Below are 18,800 nucleotides of genomic sequence, written 5' to 3'. Positions count from 1 at the left end.
CGGTAAACTGACATACATCTATTATTTATTGATCTGTTATATTAAAGCCCCCTTGTATAGACTGGCTATAGTTCTAATAACTTTGCAAGACAGGATGAGAGGAAAACATTTAGGCCATGAGGTTAAGTGGCTTGCCTAAAATCATATAGTAATCTGAAGGAAGAGCTGGTATTCAGCCCAGTCAGGCTGATTCCAAAGTCAATGGTCTTTTCGAGTTACTAACTTTCTAATGTTAGCTGAAGTCATGGAAAAGGGGTGCCAGTTGGGTCCTCAGGATGATAAAGTGATTCCCCAGCTTTCTCAAATACCGTTTTTGTGGAAAAGAACCAGTCTCTGCCGACCCACAAGCCACTCCAAAACCAAGACAACTGGAAGAGGCTCACATATTACAGCTTCTTCTAAAGCAACCAAAAGTGACACCGCTTTGGAAACCATAAAACTGCAAATAATGTTTTAATCAGTTGGCAGATTCTGTGGTCAGAGGGGCCTTCCTCTGCTCTCTGAAGTAGATATTAACTTTATTAACTCCCCCTCTTCGCTAGTTCAGTTGGTTCTTTGTGAAGGTGGGTGTGTGCACGTGTGGTAAGTTCTCATTTCATTTGGCAGCGATCTTGCCTGGGTTTACAAGGAGAAGCTGCTTTTAGATTTTCCTTTTGACAGTGAACTTGGCCTCCTTAACTCCCTGCTGAAACCCTACTCTTTGCAGACGGAAATGGGATAAAAACAGTAAGATAAAGAAAGAAATAAATTAGGGAGAGGAAAAAAAACTAAAGAATAAATAATTCTCTTAAAGCAGTAATTTAGAGAGAGTGGGGTGAGCAAAGAGCATAGGAGGGGAGGCTGTGGGTTCTGGGTGGATGGTTCTTGGCTATCTGGCTTTCTGTCCTTGGGTATAGCCTAAACTAGCCAGGTGTTTGTTCTCTGATCAGGGCATAGAGACAGTAACCACTAGACACAGACTCCACCCAGCCTTGTGTGGCTCAAATGGGATAGCCTCTGGTAACATAACCTAACTTTCACAGAGTACTGTCCAAACTTCAGGTTATGGAACTAACCCTTCACCTGGCCCAAGGTCCTTGGATATCCTTGGAGCCCAAACCTGACCACAGTGTAGCCTTCAAAGTGTCATTCAACAAAGAACTCCCCTCAGCTTCTGGAAGTTACTCTTAGGTTATCTGGAATGTGGTGGGAATGAGTGTACTGAGCATGTCTAATGTCTGTCAGCGTGGACCAATTCTCCAGTGTATGTACATCTGATGGTTGTACAGACAGGTATGCATGAACAGGAGGAGGAAGAATGCTCATTTATTCCTAGCTCCACAAAGGAGTATTGAGGATTTTCTTTGCTCTCTAAATGCTCAGATTCCAGTGGTGAATGAGGCCAACTAGAATTCACCTATATGTGAGGGTGTTTGTGGAAACACAAGGGTCCAAAAGTGTCTAGAGAAGTATTTACATGCGTACATAGGAATGTGTTTGTGAAATACTTGCCCAGGTATATGAAGAAGTGTGTACATGTGTTAGAGACTGCATGTGAGGCACTGCGTGTCTGAGTGCTTCTGTGTGCATGCACATGTGGTAAGACACAAGTAAAAGAACCCCTAACTCTACTGCAGGGTGCCAAATCTATCAATCAAAATGCCTGACTGCTGCAGGGTGTCAAATCTATCAAAATGCCTTCAGGCAAAAAGGCTCTGGCTTAGTTCATCTATACTGCTCAAAACAAAGCACCACAAATTGGGTGCCACAAATTGGATTCAAAGCAGAAATCATTTTCTTACAGTTCTAGAGTCTAGAATCCCATGTTTAGGAACCAACAGTGAAGCCTAGTGAGATCCATTCTCTGTTTCCAAGATGGCACTGTGTGGAATCCTCACATAACAGAAGGCGGAAAGGCAGTCAAGAAGTCCTGGTATAAGGAAACTTATCCCAGCTATGAAGACAGACCCTCATTTCTTAATCGCCTTCCAAAGGTTACTCTTCTTAATACTGATGGGTTGGGGGCTAAATCCAAAGGGAATCTTGGAGGAGACATCACCCTTAAAGCCATAGCACTCCCTGAGATATCACTTTAGTTCATTCCCCAAAGTCTCAGATAGGAACCTGGGTTTCAAGGAAAGACTCATTAACACAAGCTGGCAGACAAACAAAAGCCAAATAATGAATACACCAGCTGCTCTTGAGCCCCAGGATCTTTCCCGAAGAAAGGTACTTGGGATGCAAATCTCAATTTGAGGGCTATCAAGAAGAATCTCGAACATGGACTGTAGAGATGGCCTGGCCAACGGGTAGATTTGAGAAGGGGAGCAGAGTGGTCCAATTATGGTGTTTCTTCTGCAGAGAAAATCAGCTGGAGCAAGAGACGGTACGGGGATCTATGAGGCAGTGGGTGTAACCGTTCACACCTGAGAGAGAGTCTTCACTCAGGGAGGAGTAAAGTGTGTGTCTAGCCTGCCCCCTGCACCTGTCGCACCCTTCAGGATGTGGAGACTGAGCTCACATTTTTTTAGAAATATTTTACACAATGATGCAGCTTCCCCTGAACCTAGAAATTAATGCAAGTCAAATATCATCAGAAGTATCTAAACCAAAACTTTCACAACAACCCTGTAATGCAGGTGTTGTCCCCCCACCCCCATTACTGACGAGACAACAGAGGCTCAGTGTCGGAGATAACTGCTCAGTTACACACAGCCTGGCTGGCAGATCTAAGGTTTCAGTCACATTGTCATCAAACTGCTTAGGACTTCATGCACATTCTCCATCTAGTCTTTCAGTGACCAATGCTCCATTTTTTTTTTCAGAAGAAAAAGAGATTTAGAAATGTTGGCAATTTGGTCAAGGTTACCTAGCTACTTCAGCCCATAATCTTCCAACAATTCTGCATTTCCTTCCCAACTCAGGAAAACATGTTGAAATACAGCTCAGAATACAAGAAATTTAACTCCTGTGACTGGACAGTACACAAGGTTTAGATTATTAATCTGGTTCAAAAGAAGTTTCATCTTCAGGTATATTCCTTTCTTAGTGAGCAAAATAAGATAGACCCAGAAAGGCACAGAGAGTTAACCATCACTGTCGATTTAACTTCATTTAGAATCACCTGGCTCACCTCAAAACATGTCTGTGAGGGGTTTTCAAAGAGCTTTAACTGGGGAAGGAAGAGCTAGCTTGAATGTGGGCAGTACCATAGCACTGGCTGGGGTCCTAGACTGAACACAAAGGTAGAAAAATAAAAACCAGTGGAGTACCAACTTCCTGTGTGCGCATGTAAAGTGACCTCAAGCTCCTGTTACAATACACCACAAAGTCTCGACTGTCAAATGAAGTCAAAACAAAACTGTCCTTTCTGGGGTAGTTTTGCGTGGCATTTTGTCACAGTAGCAAATAAATAAATATAAAACTTAAAATAAAAACCAACACAGAAAATCGGTGCTGGGAGTGGGTTTGCTGCTTGGAAAGACCTGATCATGTGGCTTTCAAAGTCTTCTGAATTATCTTATAGAATGAGTCCTGAAAATGTGGAGGTGTGGTCAAAGAAGCCCTGGGATGTGGTAAGCAGGGCTTAGCAGGCTTTTTTGGTGGGCGTTTAGAAGACCGGAAGGCTGAGAAAAATGTTGACAAAAGAGATTGGGTTGATGAGGTTTCCGAGGGGAAAGGGCCTCTACTAAGAATTGGGCTAGTGTCCGTTAATGTTACATTCTGACAAAGACTATTTACGTTCTGTCTTTGCTCTAAAATTTGAGTGAAGCTGAATTTTAAAAAATAGCAATGGACTAAGTCACTTGATGGAAGAAATTTAAAGGCAGCACCATGTCCAGGTTATTGCATGGTTATTGCTTATGGCTTTTATAGTAAATGGACATCAGAAATACCTGAGAAGGTACAGTTTGACAAGAAAAGCTGTGAGAGAAAGTTCAAAGTTCACAGACAAGGTGAGTAAAGAGAAAGTAGCTCTAATTATTAAAGATGTGAACTGGCACCATTAAAGAGAAGCCATGACTTCTTCACTGAGACAATAGGAATGATCTCCTGCAGATGAGACACACCAAGCAATAAAGGCTCAGGTTTGAGAAAATGTAAACTCATTTACCAAGAGAGAGCCTGAACTGAGACTGAAGCTAAGGGGGTTCCCTGCCTGAACACTAGGGAAATGTTCTCCCAGATTCAGTCACCAGGCACACAGAGGCCACTATTGCTGTGCCAGAAGGAAGTTGATGACCCCTTGAGCTGGAAGCAGACCTTAGCAACACTGTCCACTTGGCTTTTCAGACATGCAAAATACAAACATTATACAAGGAGGCTTGTACCAAACTTCTCCAAAGCTGCAAAGGCCAGACAATTTGTGAAAGGAAGACCCAGAGAGGTCATTGTATAAAGTTGTCAAGGTGAAGCCTAAGTTGCGATGAAGACTGCAAAATGTTAGTTAGCAATGTTAGGCCATCCACTGAGGAAAGCCAGGGGTACCAAGCAGAGATGTCCCAGGAGAGAGGCTCCAGTAGAGCTGGAGAGGTGGGGCTATTCCAAACCATTGGAACCCAAATGATGCCACAAGTCCCAGGGGCCAGATAAGGAACTTTATGATTTACTGTTTGGCTTGGTGTTGGTCTTGCTTTGATTCAGTCTTTCCCGCTCTCTTTTAGAATAGGAATCATTACATTCTTGCCATTGTGTATTGTAACTACATGACTTGTTTTCTAACTTATAGGGTCTCAGTTAGAAGATTACCTTTAGTTTCAGAAAAGACTTTTGTCTTATGGCTTTTGAGAAGTGTTGGAACTGGTAAGATTCTTGGGGACACTTACAAATGAACTAAGTGCATTTTGCATTATAAAGTGGTCATGAGCCTCAAAGGTAAAATATCCTGATTTAAAAGTGGTGTGTTTGAATGCCAGTATAGCAAGGAGTGAGTTTATGATGATTAATCTTCATTGTGAAATTCTCTTGAGATAAAGTCACCTACGAGACACAGCTCCAGGTATGTCTGTGAGGGTGTTTCCAGGGAAGTTTAATTGAGGATGGAGAACCACCCTAAAAGCAGGCAGCAACATCCCACGAGCTGGGGTCCTAGACTGATTTAAAAAGTAAAAAGAAGTAAGCCCGCTGAGTGCCACCATTCACCAACCTCTACTTCCAATCTATGGACACAGTGTAATCAGTTGCCTCAATCTCCTGTTGCTGTGGACTCTACCCTCAAACTGTGAACCAAAATCCTAAAGGTACTTTTATTTTGGTCACAACAATGTCAAAAGCAATTAATGTAAGTATCACATGTCTTCCTTCATATGTGGAATGAGAAGGTAAAAAACCGTGACAGCAGGAAGAATATTAGGAAATAAGAGCAGAAGAGTGGGAAGGAAGGGCATTTGTGGGCAGTGGTGGGATAAATTCACCAGTGCAAGTACCTTGGACACATGTACCAAAATGTCACAATGAAATTTACTATACTGTACAGCTAATACGCACTGCTTTTTTTCAACAGCATAGCAAAACACTTTATTTCAGTAATCAGTCCAGAATGTCTGAAAATGCACATTATCAGTTGGTTAGGGCAATAAGAGCCTCCACAATGTTTCCCAAGCTCCTTTCTGCTGCTGCTTGAGAGGTCTCCATCTCTGTCATTATCAACTCCAGATCTTCCTTCTTGATCGTGACCTTCGCCAGTTCCTTCTCCCGCTCCTGTTTTGCCTTTTGCTCCCTGGACCATCTGTATCCAATGACGGACATAGCCATCTCCAGATTCGAACTCTGGATCTCCTTCTCCTCTGCATAGTCAGTGACCCACTCCAAGTCAGCAGCACCACTATCATGCTTCTGTGACTTTTCAGGAGGCCGCTCCAGGCCACTGGTCTTGGTCTCTAACTCCAGCTCTACATCTTCCTCTATCGCCATTTCGATCTCCTATGCACTGCTTTTTGAGAAAATGCCTGAGTGGCAAACCATTGCTGTATATTAAAGGACTCTAATCCTATCACCAACAATTGTATAGAAGTCATATTTGACCTCGCAAGCCCTAGCCCTACTGAGCAACCACATGGGACTGGAGACCAGAAATCAAGATGAACAAGAGGCATGGTTCAGATATTCCCACTGTTAGATTCAGGCAACACCTGGTGAGTGCAGGCCCTCTAAGTTCCAGTCATCTAGAGTTCTGCATCCTCACACCTATCAGGGACCTGTGCTTTCTCTCCAAGGTCAAACTAATGCAGGCTCTAAAGCATTCCCACTGCATAACTGGGCCTTTGCACGATCCCGAGACTACAATGTCTGAGACAGAGAGAATTAAGAGCCCTCCCACAGGAAAAGAAGGCCTAGAAGTTGAGTAGCTTTTCCACCTCCACCAGGAGGTTCAAATGCACTAAATCTCTAGCTCTGATGTTTATTCTAGACATTCCCTGCCCTTCCCTTCATTCCCATTTCTTTCCACTGTCAACTGAAGTCCTACTATAAACCAGGCAGAGCATCCACAGCCTGACTTCCAGAACTTCCAGGTGTATCCCCAAAAGTCCCTCTGCCATCCCCTCAGAAGCTTTGGGGAACACCCAAAAATAGATATGATTTGTGAGCCTACTCTCTCGTGAATTTAGAACTCCAAAACTGGTCACTCTAATAATCTGAGACCGACCATACTGGCTCCGGTATTATCTCTTCCTTCCCCACTGACTTATCTACCAAAACCCCAGCATGCCTTTGGTCAGGCTTACCCAATTGACCACATGAGCTGAATTCTGACTCTTTGGTCCCAGAATCTCTAACCTCACCCCACCCTAATGCCTGAAACTAATTCTTGGCCCCACTTGAAAGGTCTCTGAGACTGAGTAAAAGTCACCTTCTGCCTCAAGTGTATAGACATCAAGACCCATGGGTACTTCCTTCCTGACCAAAAATTGTCATCATCAGAGTCCAGTAAAGGCTTGGCTCACTGCCCTCATCAAGGTCTCCCCCAAAGACCACTCCAAAAAACACAGTCGTCAGAAAACACACCCAAGAAAGTGGTCAGGAAGCAACCAATCTGAATTATTTACTGTCCCATGGAAGTCAGCCAGCAGATTCCGGTCATGCAGACACTGAGAAAATATTTATGTGGGTCCTGATGGTTGCTTGGCCAGGAAGACTGCCCGCTGTCATCCTTTCTTCCTGCTGATAAGGCAAAGTTACATGTCAGACAGCTTTTAGAAACGCTGGGCAGAAAGCTCTGGCCTTGGATCAGAACAGGGTATATGTCTCCAGCACTTGGTTCCAAGGCCTGTATTTGCTACCAACCAGGGCTGCCTTCCCTGGGTCTGAGCTCCTGGGTCTGTGCCATCATGGCATAGGCCAGACAACCTCAAGGATTTTGTGATATTGCGACTCAGACAGAACCAAATGTTTTCTCCAGATCTGCCATCATGATGCCATTGGCTCATCACAGAGCTATTTTTCTTGGCATTCTGGACACGTTCCTGGAATTCCAGCATCTTAGGATTTTTCTTTCCACTGATCCAGTTTCTAAAACCAGATGGGAGAATTCTATCTGGAAGAGGAAGATCCGAGCCTAAAATAAAAGGGTAAAATAGAAGGGGTAAGTGGACGAGTTCGAGCAGTGTTAATCGTGTGTCCTGTAATGAAACAAAGCTTGGTATGGAGCCACAGTGACGTGTCCTGTGACTTGGCCTCAAAGCCACCCTGAGGCTCATCCTAGCCTCTGAGAAGTCACATAAGACAGCTGCAGGTAGCCCACAGTGCTTGCCTTATTTCTGGACTGTTTCCTGTGGGTCGTCCTCTGCCTCCCACCCTCCTCAGCCATGGAGTTCTGTCCTTGCCCATGATCACTTTACGCTCCTTTCCTGAAGGACTCCCGTCCTCCACAGATCCCCATTCCCTGGAAACAACCTTGTCTTTAGGTTCCTTTGAAAACTGAAGTACCAATGATGGACTACAGAAATGAAAAGGTTCAAGAACCAGAGTTTTTACATTCATTTTCTAAACTCGAGTACCTGACATCTTCTCGGAGATGTTCCACCCAGCTCTGCCTAGCTTGGTTTCTCTGAACAGGAAGCACTCCCAGCCTTCCTGCACCCTCAGACCTGTTCTCCTCTGGGGAGTTTGGACTTGAAGGTATGTTTCAGTAGCCATGAGAAGAAGAAATCTTGTAATCTTCTATACTGGATAAGTGCATTCAGCTAATGCTTCCCCAAGAAATTAAGAACAGGTCTAGTCAGCACTGGATATCATTTCAACGTGACTTATCTGCAGAATTATTCTATGCAGATTCCTTTGGTCCCTCAATGCATGAGCAGTTAGCATCTATTCTATCCGAAGCATTGTGCATGCAATGTATCAATGAGACAGGACGCAGAGACGACAAAATCCTCCTCCCCCAGGTACCTAAGGTCCTCAAATCATGACTCAGAACATGGCCTGCCAGGCTCCCAGCCTCTACTTTCATGCCCCTGCCTCACACGTTCTCCTAGTCACTGCCTCATTCACGACTGTGGCATTCCACTTAAGGGCATCAGAGCCCACAGAGTCCTTAAAACCCCACAGGAACTAAAATTACAAAGGGACTGAGTTTTGTACTGTAGACTCTCACCTAGAGTGCCATGCTGTGTGGTAAAGTCATATGACCCAGAATCACATCTTGAGACATTCTGATATGGAATCCAGTGATACAGAGAACCAGAGGGAGGAAGGACTTGACCCAAACTGAGACAACAGACAAGACATTCTACTGGTTCATCTAGTTGTCTCTAGAATCCTGTCCAGAACACCAGGAGATCAGCTATGTTAAAGTCTCTGTTGTTCCAACAAGAAAATAGACTGAGAACCGTAAAATAGCCTCCAAGTTCACAGCTTTGAAGTGGCTGAGTATTGAATCATACTCAGATCATTTTAACTCTATAATTACTTTTCAGGTACTTGGCTGTTTAAAGGGAGGAAATTCAAGGAGTCAATGACTACTACTGGCTACCAAATTCAAGGAGTCAGCACCTACTTTTGGCTGCCATTGTGATTAGCCGCAATTAGAATGTTAGTCTTCCTAAGGAAACTGAGTGTTACTAGTCTGTATTCATTCAGAAAGAGAAATAACTAAAACCCAAACAACACGCTGTAGTGGTCTGAGTAGGAATCAAAGCACAGCCAACCTCATAGGTTTCTATGGGGAAGAGCAGGCACTTCTCAGAGAGACAGGAACAGGCCCTTGAAAGCTATGAGGACATTCAGAGGAAGGAGGGAGGCTCTGCACAGATGTCCCAAGCTAAAGGGCTGTCAAAGATTGTTTTGCTGTCTTGGAGGCAGCTCGCTGGTAGGGAAAACTGACAGATACAGGAAGCTGAAGGGTGTTAGGGGTAAAGAAGGATGCCCTTGCTTTATATTTAAAGCACTGGCATCATTAAAAATTTCAACCAGGAAAACATCATCTTATAAGTCAAAGAAGTTTCTAAGTATAGAGAAATGTATATGCTCCCCTTTATAACTTACAGTATTATTCTTAATAACAATAATTGCTCAAATGTGTCAGGCATAAATCTCAGATAAATTTTAACTCTAAACATGAGTCCTGTGACATTCACAGAAGAAAAAGGTAAGTAGGATCCAGAGTCTCATGACTGTCTGCTCTGGGCCCAGGGCTGTTCCTCAGGAACAAACACCCCTCCGAATCCTGAGCTGTGGGCCAGCAAGGGCTGGAGAAGCCGAACCTGCATCTCCAGCTTGAGTGGGAGTCTGGAGCAGCTGCGCAGTCTCATCTCACTTCGAGGAGATTGTAAAATCCTACGACTCAGCAGCAAGGCTGGGACTGATGAGCTGAGCCGTGGGTGGTCAGGAATGTTTCGGGACTTCCTGGGCCCAGTGTTCCAAGTCTAAGTGTCTGGATTAATGATCCATCCCCAGGAGAGACAGCCGAAGCCCTGACGCCAGGCGCGGGGCATCAATTCGACTTTATACTCTTAGTTTGGTTCATCTGAGGCGCTCCAGGTGGGCTGCATTCTAATAATTAACAATCCCTAAGCCCTACAACGTGAACGACCCAGGAGAGCAGAGTCTCTAACAATGGGTGATAGGAGTGGAAACCTCAAAGCATAAGCATGGACCCCACCCCGCCAACTCATTGATCCCGCCTGGATTTTGTACACTGGGTGATTGGAATCTTGCCATTAAATGCTGCTAAGCTTTTATGGGGACAAAACATGAGAACTTGCACCCTCACTGAATAGGTGAGGAAAACAATGTCAAGAGTGGGCAGAGGCACCCAAGTAACTACCAGAATTCACATTTTATCCTCCGAGTACAGCAGAGCAGCCTCTTTGAGGGGTGTTGAGACCCTCCTTGAAGTGAGAGAAGGAAGAGGGGTGGTTTGATTTTTATTTTGCAGGAGAGATCATGGCAGAGGTGCTCGACTATTCACACATAGGCTTAATGAATACTGACTACATAGTAGTATGTTCCAGCGGCTGTACCAGGTGCTAGGGATAGCAAAACAGTTCTGATGACGTGAGCCTATAGTCATGATTCAGGGGCAAGGGCAGTGAAGTGGGGACGACTGATATGCAAACTCTGCTCATTGGCACGCCAGGGTTCCATATAGAGTCAATGAGGTTGGTATAATGAACATGCCAGAGAATGGTGAACACAGAGCACCAAGGCAGGAACAAACAGTTTCACTCAAAACGAAGGGCGCAGTAGTAGGAGAGGAAGGGAAGAAGCTTCGGAGAAAAGGTGAGCCAGGATGGAAACTTACAGGAGGAATGGGTGTTCATTGGGCCAAAGAGAAATGGAGACCACAGCGACGGGATGTTCCTGGGGGTTGGGGGACATCTGGGCAATGGCATAAAACTGGTTGAGGCCACTGAAGTTTTCCACAGAGCAGGATTTAAGCACTAGGCACACTGAGGATGTGTTGAAGAGGAAAGATAATGAGGCAGACAGCATTTGGGTGGCGAGAAATAGCAGTGACCTGCTTGAGTCACTTTTAACCACACACAAAAAAAAAGTTGTCTGGTCTGAAAAAGTCTGTCTCAGGAATTTTCTCATTCTAAAAACAGTGTGCCCTGCGGTTGTCAACTGATGCCAAGGCTCCTAAATGTGAACCAGCTCTACCCTCCTCTGACCTGAGAGCAAATCATTATAGCCTGACCTCTTTTTTTATTATAAACGTCCCCCAAATCACTTCAGCCACTTCTGAAGAACACATTTGTCCACAATGGACAAATATCGTCGATACATATGGAGAGAGTCCTTATGTTTCTAACCTTAGATAATTCCATAAGATGTGACTTCCCTTTCTATTCAAAACTGAGTATGGATCAGTGAGTATCTTCTGTGGGCTGGCATTGCTAGGCTCTGCGGATGCAGTCTCTGCCTCATTCAAATCTGAACTCTCAGGCTAGCATTTCAAAACCTTAGATCCTCCTAGCTAACCTCTATAGCCTTATACTCTCCTCTCTTGTTTACTGCCTCTACCTCATGTATTATTTGTTTTCAAAATGGAAATGTCATTTTATTAAAATGCCAATACTCACAGTCTAATTCAAGTAATAGCAAATGTAGAAAATGGGAAGTAAAATTTCTCTTTCCTGATTTCCCTGTCTTATAAACCCCACTCCCCAGAAATAACGCCATTAACTTTTGAGAAACATCCTTCCAGGTTCTTTAAATGATTTCTCTGGCTTTTGTAAATTCTTACATGTTCTTAAGACTCATTACAGCAATGATTCTCAACCCTTTTGGGGGTTATATATCAGATATTTATAGTATGATTTATAACAGTAGCAAAATTATAGTTACAATGTAACAACAAAATAATGTTATAGTTGGGGGTCACTACAACATGAGGAACTGTATGAAAGGGTTGCAGCATAAGGAAACCTGAGGACCACTGTACTATAGAACTGTAAGCATAGAGCTGCAAGAGTTCTGATTGGTCACTGTCCACAGTCACAGTGTCCTGTGTGTAGTAGACCCTCAAGAAAATCTGTGAGATCTGTAGATGGATGGACCGACAGATAGATGGGTGGGTGGTAAATGGGTGGGTGGTAAATGGGTGGGTGGAAGGGTGGACGCAAGAACTGATGGTATTCTTGTGAGATGCTCAGCAGAACACCCATATGGGGATGAGGTTGACGTCAAGCAGTGAAGAGATTCTCCTGGGAATTAGGAGCCTGGACTAGAATCTAGCTCTGCCTTGTATTATTTTTGGGAGTTCCTGAGCCTCTCTAACATTCCATTTGCACATTAAAACTTCATAGCGAGGTTGGGTAATTCTCCAAAAGCCTCTCCAACGGATGCTCCAGAAGGCTCAGTTGGCGGTGACCCAGCTCCCCTACTTCACACCTCTATAATTACCCACCTGCATGCCTTTTATTATAGAGATTGGGGTGGGGGTGGGGCTTGTTAAATAAAGGGCAAAAGGAAATTGCGGGCTTGCCAAAATGACATTGCTGGCATTAACTAGATTAACGTCTGAAACGAAAAGCCCACAAAAGCTAAACCAATACAGAGAAGCAACCATTGCTTCCGCTGGAGGCTTCATGGACACCAACTCCTCGGACCCACAAACCAATCTGTCCTTACAGGAGTGGCCACAAAGTCACTCCTGTCTTCCTGAAGCTCAGTGACCTCAAGAAAATGATCCTGGGTACTAAGGCCCAGGTCAGGGACTTAAGAGATGGGCAGATGAACAGACAACATGCTGAGCATGAAAGCTGGGACAGGAGAGACAGGGGCTAGGGGGAGTCCCCAATTCCTGAGATTTAGAGCGGCAGTCCCTAAGCTAAGTGCTGAGTTGTTCTGTAGACAGTCTCTGAGCAGGAAGAAGATAAAGACAGAGGCATGAAGGGGACAGTTTTGCACAACTGAAGCGCAGAGGGAGGGGACGACACTATCCCATTGTAGCTGCTTCTGGCCCTTACACCTACCGCAAGATAAAGAGTTACAAGCACTGTAGCCCAAGACATTGGGTTGCAATGCCAAACCCCACACCAAGTCTGAGTGCCAACCCCACTGAGCAGTCGTGGGAGGAAGCTGCTGTCAGCTCTGTTGCAGAGGTGCCAGCCAGTTCTGAGACACAAAGCTGACTATGAGAGACAAGATCAAGATGTTGGCTAGTCTGCAGAGTTGACACTTAGAAAAAGGCCATGATTCTAATGGGAAGGCCTAGCCCTGCCCATGGGTTCCAACCGCTCCAGTGGTAGCCAATAGGCAGTAGTGGAACCTCCTCTACCTCACCTCAAAGGGGCTGCTATGGCCAGCTTGGGAAGGGAGAATATAGGGAAACATCAGCATATAAGGAACCTCCTCCCTCTGCTTGACTCTTCTGTGAAGATTCCATACTTTACATGACCATCCTCATTTCCTCCTCAGAGGAGCACAGAGAGAAGCAGAAATGTCTCTCTGTAACAGGCAAGGAACTGCCACGCACAGAGGTGTTCCCAGGTCCTCACACCTGGGGACTTTCAACGCTAGCCTCTGCACTAAGATCTAAAGCCCTACACCCTATCCCAACACAGGCCTGCTTTTTGGACCCTGTCTCATTCTTGCGGGCACAAACTCTCCGGTTGTGCTGTGGTTCCAGCCATTAGTAGATGATTTGAGATTACAAGCCACAACTTCTGTTCTGCCTTGAACTGTTCCACGCCAGGGCTGCCACATCAGCAGCTCCAGGGGCATTCTCAACATGACTTATACCAGCTGCTCTTGCCAGGGTCATTTGGGGTGTTTTCCTCCTGAAGTGGGACAATCTAATGGCATATCCACAGGCATGGGACTAAGTATATGTCTTGGTAGAAGACCACTCTGGTACCCCCTCAAAATTCAAGAAGCCACACATAGGCCCAGGCCACCAGCACATGCATAGGTCAGTCCTGGTCAGGACCAGCCATGCCAGACTAGGTCACCAGGCATTAATCATTGCCAAAAGAGCAGTTAAACTAAAAACCAATTCATTAAAGATTAAGCTTCACCTCCATACCCCTAGGGGAAGGGGAACTGTGGCTGGGTAGACATGTCCTATACTGGGAGGTCATTGACTATGAAAGTTTTCTCAGACAGTCTATAATGAGGAGCTGAGGGGCCTGGGTTCCAGTCCTGACTCCACTTTGTACTTGCTAGGGAACACTGGGCCTGCCAGTTCTGCATCCAGAGTTCTAAATTCCTCCCCAGGAAAACAGAGAAAAGGCCGCTGGGTTTGCCACCCTGAAGACAGTATGTGCATGCTTTCCCACCTCAGTCCGAAGCCCCAGGCTGTCCAGTGCAATTGCAATGCTGAGGCCATGGAGAGTTGGCAATGAGTCACCACTGCACCCTGAGGTGTACAGGGTAGGGTCTCAGACCTTTCCTCCTTGCTCCCCATGCTAAACAGACTGCATTGCTCCCCCTAAAAGTATGCCTGCTTCATTCTCTGGGAATTAGCCAAAGATAAACCTTCAGCAAGGTCCCCTGGGTTCATTCATTCACAAGAAAAAAAATTCCCCATTTGATCGATTTCTGCAATCTTTCTTTGGATTATGCCATCCTAGTGGGGTGTACCAAACCAAAGCTTTATAAACTTAGTAAAGACACATGACCTTCACAAACCAAGCTCCAATGCTGAAGTAATGATATACTACAGAATGAAGCAATCAATGACCGATACTGAAATCATGAACTGTATATGAAGCAGTCGGTGTGATGACCCCAAAACTCTACTGGTACCCCACATAGAAATGGCACTATTAGCATCCTGGCTTGAAACAAGCAGATTCTGTTGAGGTGGGATGTGCAAAGCAAAGTGAAGGGCACGTTGACATTGGCAATTGAACCTCATCTTCGCTCTTTAACTTTCACCAAGGGAGTCTAATCGCTTCTCCGCCTGCAGGTGGCAGCACTAGCCCCTTTCTCTCTCCAAGAGGAACCTTGTCACTTGAGAACAGAGCCTCAAGAGGGTAAAGTGCAGAGATAAAATTAAGATAAACTTGCCCCAGAGCAAACATCCTCACAAGTGTAAAATGTAACAAATGTGAACTCACTAAACTCCTGAAGCCTCGCTCTGCTTGCAAAACAGCCCTTCCTAGGATCTAGCCAGGTTCTACAAATCTGCAAACATTGACCAAGGAACCATTAGAGTCCAGGAAACAGTCAGCACCTACTGCGCCTGGCTTGGAAACTGCAGAACAAGAGAGGCACTACACAGAATCTGAAGACAGCAGCCTTCCCCCATGCTGTTCACCAGAATCTCGCTTTTCATAGACGTGGGACGTGGCTTTTCATAGACGCGGCTTCCAGCTCACGTGTGCCAAATCCTCGCTTTGTGTCTTGAGCACGGCTAAGTTGGTTGTCTATACCTTACTGTGCCCCTGTGACCCACGCTACTGACCTCTTATTCTACCAAAGAAAACAGTTAGTTGAGAGGTTAATCTTGGCCTGGGGGTGTAGATCCATTGGTAGAGTGCTTTCCTAGCCCAGAGGAAGCCTTGCCTTTGATCCCAAGAGCCACATAAACCAGGTGGGCAGTGGACAGTTCTAATCCCAGCACTCAGGAGGCTGAGGCAAGAGGCTTGAGAGTTCAAGGTCATCCTGGGTTGCACAGAATGAGGCCAGCCTAAAACAAATGAGTTTGTCTTAAACAAGCTACAACAATGATTAAAAAGTGTTAACTTCTCGGACTAGCCAGCTGTTAGCTTCCGCAAATGGGAAACTGAAGGCAGAGTCTCCGGTTCAAGGTCACGTGGTAGGAGTCATATAAACAGAGCAAGGAGTTTGGTCTCCCGCTGGCCACAGTGCAGGACTTGGGATAGGGCAGGCTTATAGCTAATAATCCCTTTGGATAGTGTGCCCACTCTCTGCGACAGTGTCAGGTGTGTCCTGTTGTCAGGGCAAGCGCTACACAGAGCAAGCCGTGTGGCCTCACCAAGTCCCTTCATTTTCCCGAGCATGCCCCAGATGGGGGAAGACAATCCAGTGAGATAGTGACAGAAAAATGCTTTAAAAGTCTAAATGCTCTCTTGCAGGTGATATTATTAATTATTATTATCACCAGCAGCCCGATCATCTTTCATAGTTATTAACTGCTGTTGCTTGCTATGGATCTGTCATTTAGGAATTCCTTTATGGCCTCCAAGGACTTGTTTATACTCCCAGTCAGCGGTACCTCCCTAGCTTTTGATTCCTCAGCCCTGGGCTTCTTTCTCTCTCCTTTTTTAGTAACTTTTTATATTTATTTGTTTGTTAGCTTGCTTGTTTTTCGAGACAGGGTTTCTCTGTAGCTTTGGTGCCTGTCCTGGAATTTGATCTGTAGACCAGGCTGGCTTGAATTCACAGAGATCTGCCGGCCTCTGCCTCCTGAGTGCTGAGATTAAAGGTATGCATGACCACCTCCTGGCCCAGAGTCTTTTGTGGGTTCCATCGTGACGAGCTGAACTCACTGCAGTACAGCCTCAGCCTCTGGTCTCCGAGGGCTCTGCGAGCGATCCCAAGGAGCAGAAGGAAGACACAGACTTCCCATTCCCATGACATGACCTCCAAGCCCAGAAGGCCTGGAGGGTGGGGGGCCAGAACTAGAACGGTCTAACTATCTGTGCTACAGCTGAGACCCAAGGCCCAGGATACCATTTATTCTCTAAGCCTAGTGTCCTTTTAGAAGAAGCAAGGGACCAGGAACCCTTTCTCACACACATTATACAAGCCAAAAACATGAAGAAAAGCAACCCAACCGGAATTTGCTCTGGTCTGTGTTCTACAGATTTCAGGTTTGGTTAGACAGTATGATCCCCGCTTGTGCAGAGGGTCTACAATCCCAGCACTGGGAAGGCAAAGACAGGTAGATTCTCGGGGCTTTTTCCAAGGCGACCAGCCTAGCCAAGTTTGTGAGCTCCAGGTATAATGAGACATAACTTCAGAAAATATAGTAAAAGTGGTTCATAAAGACACAGAATGCCCAACTCTTATCTCCAGATGATCATGCTTTTATAGATGAACACACACACACACACACACACACACACACAAATGCTAAAACAGTGGAGAAGAGTTTGGTAGACAGAAAGGCAGAGAATATTGGGAAAGGATTTCTGAATCAGGCAGATTGTGAGCAATGGCCACAGAGTATTCATGGATAAAGATGGACAGGTCAGAGAGTAGGGGGGACAACCTGGGGTCTCCTGCAAGGAAGCACTGCTGGGTGTGCCTGCCCATCAAAGGCATTGACAGGTCCCCACATTTCCTGCTCTTCAGAAAGCTAACTATTGATAACTCTGATTTGGAGCCACTACAGAACTCCCTGGCTTTCTTAGGCAAGGCCTCCAGGTTTCTCCACAGGGACTCACGGGTTCTGAGCATCAGTTAGACCACTGCTGACTATTCCGCAATGTCATGGGTCTCAGAGCAGGCCCCACCGAACGAGGCTGCTCAGGCACAGCCTGCCTTTTTCTTTTGATTCTCCTTCCATCACAGTCGAGGGAACCAAAGATTGAAAGCCCCTTCCTTCCCAATCGGAAGCAGGAGTGGGAGAGAACCCCAGCCCACCAGCCTTCTCTCCCAACCTCCCCTCCTGCTCAGGCAACTGGGTAAATCAGTCTACCCAGTCCACCTGGAGGATGGAGAACTCCAGACAAATTCGGGGTGATTGTAACAGTAGCATTTGCCCAGCAAATTATGCTTCATGAGCTAATTAGGAAGGGATTGTGGCCCTCAGCCTTAATTAGTATCTAGTCTCTAACAGCTTAATCCTGGGTGAAACCATAGCAGCAATCTCACTCGAACACTGAAATTCTTTCCTCCTACAAATCACCTATATAAATACATATATTTTAATAGCAGCAATTATAAAGTTCTCTGCCAACTTCTGGGGCTGTTTAGCATTCCTGGATCCAGGCCACAGCTTTTTCTTGGTCTCCTCCCTTGCCACAACCGAGGCCTAATGAATAGTCACTCAGGCAGTTCTGCGTGCCATGTAACCAATATCTCCTACCAGTGGGTCTTCGCAGGGATTTAATAAGCAGTCTGGGAGGACGGCCTGAGGAGGTCCTCGAACCTAGTCGTTAACTTCGAGGCCTAATCAGCATCTGCTTCCCACCCAGAGTCCCCCTCAGCTATGGGCCTGGTCCCCCCAGTAATGGATGGAAAATAGGCGATTTCCTGACAGTTAGCAAGCAATTTTCCACCAATTAGCTGAGAGATGGTGGTCTCTGGAGGAAAGGGGATGGCTCCAGCACAAGAAGCTGGGCTGGAAGAAAGAAGATGTTAACAGTGTAGGGAGCCAAAGCCTGAGAGTGAAGGGCCCTGGGTCTCCCCGACCTTTGTATCCCTGGAGTCAGCCTCAGCCTGGATCCCTGGGAAGGAATTTCTGAGGACAAAAACTATACTAGAATCTCCTGGGGACTCTTCTGGGTGACCTGTTAGATGACCAGATCCTTCTCTTCTGTCCTCCAGGGCCAGCTGGACAAGGGCAGGTTCCCCTGGGTCTCTCAGTGGTGCCCACCCAGGTGACAGCCATGAAATTCCTCCAAGGCTGTTAATATGGAGGCCTGTGCAGATTGGAGTCAGAATGCTGCACTTTAAAAATCCTGAACTTGGGGGCTGTACTCACAGCTCTGCAGCTGAGAGTGATTTCTCCACAGTCACAAGGACCCAGAGTTGGGACTCCAGCACTCATACAGCAAGTCAGAGATCCCCGAAACATTCATAACACCAGCTCTGTTTCCTTATTCGTAAGCTAGAGATAATAAGACCTGTGATGAAGGTTCCATGAAATAATGTGACAATACCTCATGAAGCGATGCTCAGTGAATAGGTGCTATTATTCATGGCATTATTAATTATCGATGTGAATGGCAAATATTTGTCAA

The 18,800-nt window shown here is 45.7% G+C and overlaps 1 pseudogene across 2 annotated transcripts in view; it reads right to left on the bottom strand.

The window, feature by feature from the left end:
- Window positions 1–5,475: 5,475 nt before the first annotated feature.
- The window catches only part of LOC125412537 (huntingtin-interacting protein K pseudogene), a 75,458-nt pseudogene continuing 62,133 nt past the window's right edge, over window positions 5,476–18,800 (bottom strand). For both annotated transcript variants that reach the window (XR_015737529.1, XR_015000889.2), the window contains one exon: window positions 5,476–7,534. The product of XR_015737529.1 is annotated as a huntingtin-interacting protein K pseudogene, transcript variant X1 (transcript). The remainder of the gene's footprint in view (window positions 7,535–18,800) is intronic.

The sequence above is a fragment of the Myodes glareolus genome, chromosome 3 (genome assembly GCF_982192425.1).
Source record: "Myodes glareolus chromosome 3, mMyoGla1.1, whole genome shotgun sequence".
NCBI classification, from domain to species: domain Eukaryota; kingdom Metazoa; phylum Chordata; class Mammalia; order Rodentia; family Cricetidae; genus Myodes; species Myodes glareolus.
Note: the sequence above shows the minus strand (reverse complement) of the source record. Positions and strands in the feature narration are given on the sequence as shown.